Genomic DNA, 13271 nt, shown 5'->3' with positions numbered 1-13271 from the left:
GAAATAAAATAAATAAATAAAAGTTCACTTGCGACAATTTAGCTTTTGCAATGAGACCATTAAATATATTTAAGACAATGGTAGAAGAGAGTGTAGTTCTGTTCAGTTTGGATTTCAGTTTATCGCTAACCTTATCACAGGGACTTTGAAGCACTAACTTACATCATCTGCATGCTGATTCCATCTTTGACGACGCCACATAAATGGAATAGGTACTAGCTAGCTTAATAGTTAATATTTGCGCGCTAGCTCTGCATATTCAGCTAGTGTGTGTGCGCAATTGACTGGATTAACCTCACGTCAGTTACGTGCATTGAGTGCCTTTCAGACAGTAGATACGACCTCTCTGTTACCTAGTAAGCTAAGGAACTGGCAGTGGATCAAACCATTGTGAGGCAAAGAGTGGGGGGGTTGCAATCTTTTGAAACTTAAAAACGCGATATTAAGTGTCTATAATCAGCACAATTGCTTTCATTGCGTATTATTAATATTATTCAAATTACATAGTTATGTTTCAGTGATATATTGGGGGGACAAATCATATTTTCCCCAGAATGGGGGGGTCGTGTCCCCCCCGTCCCCCCCGGGATTTCCGCCCCTGACACAGAGACAACAGTTCCAGACAGCAGCATCGTGCTGGTCCTATAATAATAGCTTTGCCTTCACACAGCCTGTCCGCATGCTCTGTAGTGTCCGCACAGTCCTAAATCCTGCCGGCTGAAACCACCAAACAGCCTACCAGACCTCTCTGAGGCGTCTGCATGGTCCCGAAGCACACCGATGCCGCTTTTTGTATCACTCTGCAATTAAAAAACTGGGGGGGTCAAAAATGTAATTTTAAAATGTGTTTGTGTGTGTGGAGGGGGTCATGTCCCCCCCGTCCCCAGTGAAAGTTGCGCCCTGCACACACACGCACACACACACTACATGGGGCCATTACTGCTGGTCCACTGACTCTCTTCATTCTGCTGTGTCTGTGCATTCAGAGTACCATTAGCCCAAGACTGTGTGAATAATTGCTGAATGGACCATGTTTTCTGTGCTATCTACTAAGATTCCAAGGCAGGGGTTTGTGGGTGAACTGAGAGGGTTGAGCACATTAATGGATGTTTAATCATCAAATAATACAGACCACAGCGCCTTAAAAGGGGAAAGTTCATCCAGGGATGAAGAAATACCAATATTTTGAATAGTTCTATATTCATTATAAAGGAAAATATTCTGTGACCAAGTCATGAGGATAAATATATTACTTATTCATAACACATTTCGAAGCTGTGTGTAATGTGTGCATGGGGTACAGATTACAATTATCGCAACACAAATCAGTTTCCTTGAATGCTTATTATGAAGACTAAATTTAATTTGACTATGGCAACCACGTGTTTCCACAATGTAGCATTATCAAAATGTGAATATATTTATCTTTCACAAGGTACATATTATGTTACAAGTTAGTTTTACAGACCCACAAGCAAATACCCCATTCAGAGATAATCTTGACATAATGCCCTCTGTAAAAACCTGTCATTGTCTTATTGTTGTGGTCTGTCAGGCTCCCTGTAATTAATTTCCTGTCTATCTCCCTGGAGAAAAATAGGAAAGGATAGAGAAAGAGGGATAATGAGCGAGAAAGTGAAAATATGCTTATTCTGTGTATACTAATCTGAAAGCATGCCCTTAAAAAAGCAACAAAATGTAGTTATTTATTTTCTTCAGTTCATATATATACAGTGCATTCGGAAAGTATTCAGACCCCCTCAATTTTTCCACATTTTGTTACATGACAGCCTTATTATTCTAAAATGGATGAAATTATTTTAATTACATCAATCTACACACAACACCCCATAATGACAAAGTTAAAACAGGTTTTTAGACATTTTTGCAAATGTATTAAAAATAAACAGAAATTACTTATTTACAGTACATAATTATTCAGACCCTTTGCTATGAGATTGTAACGGTCATCGTACATCATGGACCAAGGCGCAGCGGGTTGAGTGCTCATAATTACTTTTATTGAACACAAACGAAACAAAACAAGAAAACGATCGAACGAACAGTATTGCAGGCTAACACACAGCAGTGCAACAATAACTTCCCACAAAGGGACAGGTGAAAACAGGGCTATCTAAGTATGACTCTCAATCAGCAACAACGATGTACAGCTGTTCCTGATTGAGAGCCATACCAGGCCAACACAAAGAAATACACAACATAGAAAACCATAGAAATACAAAACAAGAACATTACCCAAAAACCCCGGAACACATAAATCAAACACCCCTCTTACATAAATACATATACCATTAAACCCCGAACCACATAAAACAAAAAACCCCTGCCACGTCCTGACTAAACTACAATAAACAATAACCCCTTATACTGGTCAGGACGTGACAGAGATTCAAAATTGAGCTCAGGTGCATGCTGTTTCCATGAATCATCCTTGAGATGTTTCTACAACTTGATTGGGGTCCGTCCACCTGTGGTAAATTCAATTGATTGGACATGATTTGGAAAAGCACAAATCTGTCTATATAAGGTCCCACATTTGACAGTGCATGTCAAAGCAAAAACCAAGCCATGAGGTTGAAGGAATTGTCCATAGTGCTCCGAGACAGGATTGTGTCGAGGTACAGATCTGGGGAAGGCTACCAAAAAATGTCTGCAGCATTGAAGGTCCCCAAGAACACAGTGGCCTCCATCATTCTTAAATGGAATAAGTTTGGAACCGCCAAGACTCTGGCCGCCCATCCAAACTGAGCAATCCGGGGAGAAGGGCCTTGGGAGGTGACCACGAACCCAATGGTCACCCTGACAGTTATTCTGTGGAGATGGGAGAACCTTCCAGAAGGACAACCATCTCTGCAGCACTCCATCAATCAGGCCTTTATGGTAAAGTAGCTAGACGGAAGCCATTCCTCAGTAAAAGGCACATGACAGCCCGCTTGGAGTTTGCCAAAATGCACCTAAAAGGACTCTCAGACCATGAAACAAGATTCTCTGGTCTGATGAAACCAAGATTGAACTCTTTGGCCTGAATGCCAAGCATCACGTCTGGAGGAAACCTGGCACCATCCCTACGGTGAAACATGGTGGTGGCAGCATCATGCTGTGGGGATGTTTTTCAGCAGCAGAGACTGGGAGAGGGAAAGAGTCCGGATCGAGGGAAAGATGAACGGAGAAAAGTACAGAGATCCTTGATCGAACATCTTTGAGACCTGAAAATAGCTTTGCAGCGACGCTCCCCATCCAACCTGACAGAGCTTGAGAGAATCTGCAGAGAAGAATGGGAGAAACTCCCCAAATACAGATGTACCAAGCTTGTAGCGTCATACCGAAGAAGACTCGAGGCTGTGATCGCTGCCAAAGGTGCTTCAACAAAGTACTGAGTAAAGGGTCTGATTACATATGCAAATGTAACATTTACGTTTTTATTTTGTATACATTTGCAAAAATAAAATAAACTGTATTTGCTTTGTCATTATGGGGTATTGTGTGTAGATTGATGTCAAAAAACGATTTAATCCATTTTAGAATAAGGCTGTAACATAACAAAATGTGGAAAAAGTCAAGGGGTCTGAGCACTTTCCGAATGCACTGTATTCCTTTGATTATAACCTCATACATGAATGTGCTTGTATTGACATCAACTGGTTGCTTAAAGGCAAGGAGCTGTATCCATATAACCACTATTTATTGCCACAAATATTCAGTGATCCATTTGCAACTACCCCTCTAACCAGCCTTTCCTGTAGCTCAGTTGGTAGAGCATGGTGTTTGCAATGCCAGGTTTGTGGGTTCGATTCCCACGGGGGGCCAGCACAGGAAAAAAAAATGTATGAAATGTATGCATTCACTACTGTAAGTCGCTCTGGATAAGAGCGTCTGCTACATGACTAAAATGTAAATGTAACCACACTGGATAAGAGCGTCGGCTAAATGACTAAAATGTAAATGTAACCACTCTCTGACCATACCCAGTCTCTAATCTTTCCTGACCCTGCAAGTCTGAATTGATAAATGGATATCCCACTATCATATGTAAAAGACAAAGGGGTCAAGGGCTATATTTTAGTCACTTTGGCAGGATTACAGGGTATAATATGGGTTGTTGTGGCTGCTGAGGGGTTTTTAGTTTGTGTTTATTTTACACGGGGCAGAGAGAGCTTTTTTTAAAGACGACAAGAGAGAATAACCTCCTGTCCAACCCCATCCCCTCAGGCCTAGTCAACAACAACTGTAATCTCCTTTGCTCCAGGTGATCTTTCTTTCTGTTGATATTTTAGCCTTATCTCTTGATCACTCTCCATGATCCTCCTGTTTAGTCTCCTCTCTCACCCTGACAGAAAATATAACATCTGGAGAAAATATAACAAGCTATGAACCGCAATCACTTTCATTATATTAAAATTAAAAAGAGCTGAGGATTTGCTCTTTTTCATTAAACAATGATAACAAGAAGTTAAAATGTAATATTGATATTAGTAATCCTTTGAGTCATTTGTGGTCAGCGCATAAGCTCTAGGAATTAAAGACACTGTCAAGTGTTAAGGTAGAAAATGACTTGGGATAAGAAGGATAGACTGAAGCCATGTATTTGATGTCTTTCTAATTACAGCGATGGATGTGTTATTTAATGGTCTTTAGGGAAAACAATCTGAGGTGGTAAATCGTTATTTTACTTTGCCTGAACAACAGTAGCCTATATGTGCTTTTTATTCTGCTTTTATGTAGTATTAATTTTGTCCTATTTTCTCTCTAAAAACAATGGGCCATCCCCTTCATCTCATTATACCTAAAGGACTTGTTCACTGATTAAGCATTTAGACATTCGAAGGAAAGATGATTTAATCAGTGCAGATTCTCCTTATATAAAACTCTCAAACAAGAACTTACTGTTCTGTAGCCTATAGAAGAGTTGAAGCCATTGCCATCGTGCGTAACCTCAAATTATCTCTTTAAAATAATTGTTGAGGACAATAACAGCAAAATCTGATGTGATTTGTGCTTTGCTCACACTGTATGTAATCAACTTCTTCTACCCTTCTGCACCTTCCAACATCCTGATCATTTTTGGCCTAATCACAGTCAAAATCACCCCAGTCTCAGAGGTGACTCTCAAACAACCCTGAACTGAAAGTTGATCTTGACACCAGTGAACTAACTAAGGTCCCTCTTTGTATACAGTGCTGGGAATGGAAATCCTTTCACAATTGGTTAGCCATCATAATACTTACAGTTGAAGTTTACATACACCTTAGCCAAATACATTTAAACGCAGTTTTTCACAATTCCTGACATTTAATCCAAGTAAAAATTCCCTGTCTTACATCAGTTAGGATCACCACTTTATTTTAAGAATGTGAAATGTCAGAATAATAGTAGCGACAATGATTTATTTCTGCTTTTATTTCTTTCATCACATTCCCAGTGGGTCAGAAGTTTACATACACTCAATTAGTATTTGGCAGCATTGCCTTTAAATTGTTTAAATTGGGTCAAACATTTCAGGTAGCCTTTCACAAGCTTCTCATAATAAGTTGGGTGAATTTTGGCCCATTCCTCCTGACAGAGCTGGTGTAACTCAGTCAGGTATGTAGGCCTCCTTGCTGGCACATGCTTTTTCAGTTATGCCCACAAATTTTCCATGGGACTGAAGTCAGGGCTTTGTGATGGCCACTCCAATACCTTGATTTTGTTGTCCTTAAACCATTTTCCACAACTTTGGAAGTATGCTTGGGGTCATTGTCCATTTGGAAGACCCATTCAATATATCCATATAATTTTCCTGCCTCATGATGCCATCTATTTTGTGAAGTGCACCATTCCCTCCTGCAGCAAAGCACCCCCACAACATGATGCTGCCACCTCCGTGCTTAATAGTTGGGATAAAAGCCTCCCCCTTTTTCCTCCAAACATAACGATGGTCATTATGGCCAAACAGTTTCATCAGACCAGAGGACATTTCTCCAAAAAGTACGATGTCTGTCCCCATGTGCAGTTGCAAACCGTAGTGAGGCTTTTTTTATGGCAGCTTTGGAGCAGTGGCTTCTTCCTTGCTGAGCGGCCTTTTAGGTTATGTCAATATAGCACTCGTTTTACTTTAGATATAGATACTTTTGTACCAGTTTCCTCCAGCATCTTCACAAGGTCCTTTGCTGTTGTTCTGGGATTGATTTGCACTTTTCGCACCAAAGTACGTTCATCTCTAGGAGACAGAACGCGTCTCTTCCTGAGCGGTATGACGGCTGCATGGTCCCATGGTGTTTATACTTGCGTACTATTGTTTGTACAGATGAACGTGGTACCTTCAGGCGTTTGAAATTGCTCCCAAGGATGAGCCAGACTTGTGAAGGTCTACAACTTTTTTTCTGAGATCTTGGCTGATTTCCCCATGATGTCAAGCAAAGAGGCACTGAGTTTGAAGGTAGGCCTTGAAATACATCCACAGGTACACCTCCAATTGACTCAAATGATGTCAATTAGCCTATCAGAAGCTTCTAAAGCCATAACATAATTTTCTGGAAGTTTCCAAGCTGTTTAAAGGCACAGTCAACTTAGTGTATGTAAACTTCTGACCCACTGGAATTGTGATACAGTGAATTATAAGTGAAATAATCTGTCTGTAAACAATTGTTGGAAAAATTACTTGTGTCATGCACAAAGTAGATGTCCTAACCAACTTGCCAAAACTATAGCTTGTTAACAAGAAATGTGTGGAGTTGTTGAAAAACGAGTTTTAATGACTAAGTGTATGTAAACTTCCGACTTCAACTGTAGCTTTCCATACGGCAATGATAGGAAAAGAGCAGTTCAATGCAAACATGAGGATTATCCTGTGCTATGTCATTGTCATGCTATATGTCATTCTATTATTCATCATATGTCTGAATAATTATGTGCATGTATTCCTGACCAGGAAGCAGCTAACATTTCTATTGGTGTTTCAAATAAACAGCTGGCTAGAGCATACTTCTTACATTCGACTTGTCACCAAAAACACTCACAAACTTTTACAGATGCACAATCGAGAGCATCCTGTCGGGCTGTATCACCGCCTGGCACGGCAGCTGCTCCGCCCATAACCGGAAGGCTCTCCAGAGGGTAGTGAGGTCTGCACAACGCATCACCGGGTGCAAACTACCTGCCCTCCAGGACACCAACACCACCCGATGTCACAGGAAGGCCAAAAAGATCATCAAGGACAGCAGCCACCCGAGCCACTGCCTGTTCACCCCGCTAACATCCAGAAGGCGAGGTCAGTACAGGTGCATCTAAGCTGGAACCGAGAGACTGAAAAACAGCTTCTATCTCAAGGCCATCAGACTGTTAAACAGCCATCACTAACATTGAGTGGCTGCTGCCAACATACTGACTCAATTCATGCCACTTTAATAATGGGAAAATTGATGTAATCAATTTATCACTTGCCACTTTATATTATTTATATTAGATAATGTTTACATAACCTACATTATTCATCTCATATGTATATACTGTACGCTATACCATCTACTGCATCTTGATGTATTAGATATATCACTAGCCACTTTAAACAATGCCACTTTATATAATGTTTTCATAACCTACATTACTCATCTCATATGTATATACTGTACTCTATGCCATCCTGATGTAATGTATCACTAGCCACCTTAAACAATGCCGCTTTATATGTTTTCATACCCTACAATACTCATCTCATATGTATATACTGTACTCCATACCATCTATTACATCTTGCCTACGCCGTTAGTACAAGGTTGTTGTTGTGGAATTGTTAGATTACTTGTTAGATATTACTGCATGGTCGGAACTAGAAGCACAAACATTTCGCTACACTTGCATTAACACCTGCTAACCATGTGTATGTGACAAATACATTTTACGTTACATTTTAGTCATTTAGCAGACGCTCTTATCCAGAGCGACTTACAGTAGTGAATGCATACATTTAATTTAATTAGCATGCCTTTTTTTATTTTTTTGTACTCAAATAAATTTGATTTGATTTGATATGACATCATTGACGTAGCCAGATGTTAGGGCTGTTGTTTGGGTTTTGTGCTGTGTGTGTGTTTGGGCGTGTCTCTCTCTCTCTGTCTGTCTTTCGGTCTGTCTGGTGAGGGGACTCTCCAAAAACATGTCACTTCGCCCAAAGAGATTTTCGTAGCAGGTTAAGAAAGCATTTTTAAAAAACAAACCCATTTCCTAATCTTAACCTAATTCTCCTGCTGCGTAAGTTCTCCTAACTTGCTACGAAAAAGTCACTTTCGGTAATAGCTGTATATAAATGTTTTTAGATCGTCCCATCTGGTGAGTGGGGTGAGCAGAAGGTCACAAGAGAAAAGAATGTGGAGTATTGGGGAAAGAAGCAGTGTGTGTTAATTGTAGGGGTGCCCGTGGGGCAGGGGATCAGAAGTGTCCGGTGCGAGAGAGGCAGGATGAGTGTACCAGGGTTGGAGTAATGGAGAGGGTGTCCATATGCTGAGGCAGTGAAGAAAGTAGAGGGAGATGGGTCAATGGGGAGGGATTCTGAAAGGATTCGTGTGAGTGGTAGATCTGTGCCAGTACTGAGGGATAGGCCAACGAGTGATATATGCTTCAGTAAGATTGGCTTTGTAGCATACATAGCAATGGTTATTGTACCACAAAAAAATAGAGGTTGTGGTGGCAGCTGCGGGGAAGTATTTGGGTGTACGAGATTTGACGTCAGAAGAGTTACAGTTGAGTGGTGGTGTCCCATCCTTCCAGGCCATTGGCCTGCGCTAGGACTTTTCCCACTCAAGGTATAAGGGATTTATACCCCAGTCTAGTTGGTGGCGATAATGCAACATTTATTGGATGCCAACCGCGTTAAACCACGAAGAAGAAGACTCATCATCATCATCATCATCATCATCATCATCAGAAGAAGAATTAGAAGAAGAAGAAGAAGACGACGACGACCGGGGTGGAAATTGATGGGTAGGCTGAGTTTGACTGTTTTGTCACGACCACTCGACACACCCATTTGTCAAAGTGCAAACTTCGCCTATCCTACTTGGAGCGCACGCCCTCACGTCTTGTTGTGATTATTATTTTCTAGCTTCAAATGTTAGCTAGCAATCGTTGTTGCTCACTGGGAACGACACATTTTTGTATCTAAACAAATTGCTATACTTACTGTCAAATTAATAAGACAGCCGCTTAATTTAAAGGATATCCTTTCTCTCCATTCAAAGGTACAACCGAGGTAAAGACAGTTTGAAGTTGGAGATTCGACGGATATTCGCGCTTTCAAACCTCAATAGCATTCAAACCACTTGAGCCACAGACTGCAAATAATTGTCACGATGTTGAAACAATTGCGCACAACATTGCACAGGTATTATTTTCACGATTTTGACATTAATTCGCTTTCCAAAGCTAATAAACATGTGGAAATGTGAGCAGCATTTTGTATTCCAAGTTGAATTAGTTAGGGAGCGTAAACAAAGTACAAACTTTTTTACATTAAAATGTCAATAGCTCCGTGGTCATGTAACCTACTGACTTCAAACAAGGTTCAGAATGTCCACTGACTACCCTTCTATATTGCACACCCTTTAGTTTGTCCATTTTCATCTCACATGGTTTTACATGATTTTTTCAAATTGTAGAATTTCAATAGCTCTTTGGTCATGTGATCTAATGACGTCAAACAAGGTTCAGAATGTCCACTGCTGACCCTTCTATATTGCACACCCTTTAGTTTGTCCATTTTCATCTCACATGATTTTACATGGATTTTTCTAAATGTACAATTTCAATAGCTCCTTGGTCATGTGACCTAATGTCTGCTGACTACCCTTCTATTTTGCACTCTTGTTTGTGTACTGTAAAATCACACGGTGTAATGTACATTTTTCATAGTTTCAAATTTGCAATAGCTCCTTGGTCATGTCAATTACACACCTAAGAAGCATGCAGTGGATATACACCCATATTGCATAACCTCTAGTCATGTATCTTCTATATTGTTGTACATTAATATTAGTTTGACAATTAGGGGGTCCAGTCCAGTGTTGTGTTTGCCCTTTTCTTTATTTATCTACAATAATTGGTAGTTCTAAGTACCTATTTTCCCTGTTTTTTTTATTTTTCCACAGTATTTAACAGTGGTACACAATAGGAGAGAGACGGATCATATTTCCTTTCGTCGTTAATATCAACCATAAAGGAAAAGGGCAAAGTACGAGAATCATGCTATTAATTGTCCAAAGCAGGGATGGAGAGTGAGCTGGTGAGGTAGGCTGCAGTGGGTTTGCTGGTCAATACATATACTGAACATGTAACCACAGTAATGGTGGCCAGTAAATCAATGAATAAAAATGTAATATTGACAAATTAAGCAGAAATTGTAGACCTTTAATCTTTTCCAACATGTCAGACACTTAACTTCAATTAAGTATGAAACATTTCAGTGTTAACTTTCTCTTTATCCCTGGTTGATGTACATTTCAGAGCCTCTTGTGGATGGGGAAAAGCATACATTTTCAACAACAAAGACTGCACTTCCAGTTTGTGTTCTTTACTCTGTTGAACTCTTGTCTTCATTCCTAGGCACAGCACATGGAACCACCGTTGGCATGCAAAACATTCAATCAAAACAAAACGTAACACGTTACAAATAATATCAAATATCAATGCATTATGACGAATGACGAATTAGCCATCCATTGTGTTACATCATAAATTGTCTTACATGCTGTCACTGTTGTCAAAAGATTATAAGCATGTTAAATAAGGTTACTAACCCAGTCAGTCTTTGGGCCACATCCAGGTTCTTTATCAGTAGCACACATGAAGCACCTGTTGGCTTTGGTGAACTCTGAAATCATAGGCATGAACTGAACATATGGCTGTCCCACACAACTACATAAAAATAAAGAATTTACATTTACTTTGAATTAAATGTCATTACATACCAGACATTTTTAGTATATCCACAGCCATTTCTTTTCGCAGTTGCTCCATGTGTTTTTGAAGGTTCCATATCAGTTTTGGAAGGGATGTTGGGGAAGTTCTGTGCAACTTCCTTGGCCAAATACACCAAAAAATAAAATTGAGTTTTTGACCTAATTGTCACATAACAGCTAACCATTCATTATTGAAAATATAACTATCAAACCTGCATTACAAAGACCCCACAGCTGAAGGTGTCCATGGTGTGAGTTATTTCCCCTCCTTTCCACTTTATGTCCGCCGTCGTCTTTTCCATGGCAGGATCTTCTCATTTTGAAGTATTCTCTTTTTTTATGTAAAAATAATGGAATTATGATTAGTTATAGGCAAATTGATACACAAGCCACATTTGTATGCTGTTTTCCTAATCACTATAATCTAGTAGTAATTTATTAGTAGAGGTAACTTCCTTTATTCCCCATTCTACACACAGCCTAAATTATAGGCACTGAACCATTTACAGGACAATAATAAGAGTAGCATATAGGATCCAACCCTATCACAGAGTGAATAAATGTAGAGCGTTTGTAGACTTTAAGAAAAAAATATTAAGTGACAGTATCATCAGTACGTGCTTAAAGAAAGTCATATCACAAAGATGACAGTGCCCACCAAATCTATGACAATAGAGAATGAATTGTAAGCACCAAAGTGTGTTTGTCAAAATAATATCTGAAAATGTCAGCTGTTGAACATAATACTTCTATTTGCAATATCAATTTCTGACATATGCAGTTGAGGAATATTCCATGTAGCAACACTACATGTAAGATGGACATAAAACATTCCCACATGCAGTATTTTTTTATTTCACCTTTATTTAACCAGGTCGGCCAGTTGAGAACAAGTTCTCATTTACAACTGCAACCTGGCCAAGATAAAGAAAAGCAGTGTAACACAAACAGCAACACAGAGTTACACATGGAATAAACAAACGTACAGTCAATGACACAATACAAAAGTCTATATACGGTGTGTGCAAATGAAGTAAGATTAGGGAGGTAAGGCAATAAATAGGCCGTTGTGGTGAAATAATTACAATTTCGCAAATAAACACTGGAATGAGATGTGCAGAAGATGAATGTGCAAGTAGAGATACTGCGGTGCAAAGGAGCAATTAAAAAAAATATATAAATAAAATAAATAACAATATGGGGATGAGGTAGTTGGATGGGCTATTTACAGATGGGCTACGTACAGGTGCAATGATCTGTAAGCTGCTCTAATAGCTGATGCTTAAAGATAGTGAGGGAGATATGAGTCTCCAGCTTCAGTGATTTTTGCAATTCGTTCCAGTCATTGGAAGCAGAGAACTTGAAGGAAAGGCAAACCAAAGGAGGAATTGGCTTTGGGTGACCAGTGAAATATACCTGCTGGAGCGCGTGCTACGGGTGGGTGCTGCTATGGTGACCAGTGAGCTGAGATAAGGCGGGGCTTTACCTAGCAAAGACTTATAGATGACCTGGAGCCAGTGGGTTTGGCGACGAATATGAAGTGAGGGCCAGGCAACGAGAGCATACAGGTCGCAGTGGTGGGTAGTATATGTGGCTTTGGTGACAAAACGTATGGCACTGTGATAGACTACATCCAATTTGCTGAGTAGAGTGTTGGAAGCTATTTTGTAAATGACATCACCGAAGTCAAGGATCAGTAGGATAGTCAGTTTTACGAGGGTATGTTTGGCAGCATGAGTGAAGGAGGCTTTGTTGCGAAATAAAAAGCCGATTCTAGATTTAATTTTGGATTGGAGATGCTTAATATGAGTCTGGAAGGAGAGTTTACAGTCTAACCAGACACCTAGGTATTTGTAGTTGTCCACATATTCTAAGTCAGAACCGTCCAGAGTAGTGATGCTAGGTGGGTGGGCAGATGCGGGCAGCGATCGCTTGAAGAGCATGCATTTAGTTTTACTAGCATTTAAGAGCAGTTGGAGGCCACGGAAGGAGAGTTGTATGGCATTGAAGCTCGTCTGGAGGTTAGTTAACACAGCGTCAAAAGAAGGGCCAGAAGTATACAAAATGATGTCGTCTGCGCAGAAGTGGATCAGAGAATCACCAGCCGCAAGAGCGACATCATTGATGTATACAGAGTCGGCCCGAGAATTGAACCCTGTGGCACCCCCATAGAGACTGGCAGAGGTCCGGACAACAGGCCCTCCCATTTGACACACTGAACTCTATCTGAGAAGTAGTTGGTGAACCAGGCGAGGCAGTCATTTGAGAAACCAAGGCTGTTGAGTCTGCCGATAAGAATGCGGTGATTGACAGGTCGATGGA

The 13271-nt window shown here is 40.2% G+C and overlaps 1 long non-coding RNA gene across 1 annotated transcript; it reads right to left on the bottom strand.

The window, feature by feature from the left end:
• Positions 1 to 10377: 10377 nt before the first annotated feature.
• On the bottom strand, positions 10378 to 11475 carry LOC115162248 (uncharacterized). The gene is made up of 3 exons (XR_003869504.1): positions 10959 to 11475; positions 10788 to 10861; positions 10378 to 10589 (listed from the first exon to the last, which is right to left on the bottom strand). It is a non-coding gene; the product is annotated as an uncharacterized LOC115162248 (long non-coding RNA).
• Between the last annotated feature and the right edge of the window lie 1796 nt (positions 11476 to 13271).

This window comes from Salmo trutta, chromosome 25 (genome assembly GCF_901001165.1).
Source record: "Salmo trutta chromosome 25, fSalTru1.1, whole genome shotgun sequence".
NCBI classification, from domain to species: domain Eukaryota; kingdom Metazoa; phylum Chordata; class Actinopteri; order Salmoniformes; family Salmonidae; genus Salmo; species Salmo trutta.
The sequence above is the reverse complement of the archived record's forward strand: the minus strand, read 5'-3'. Positions and strand labels throughout refer to the sequence as shown.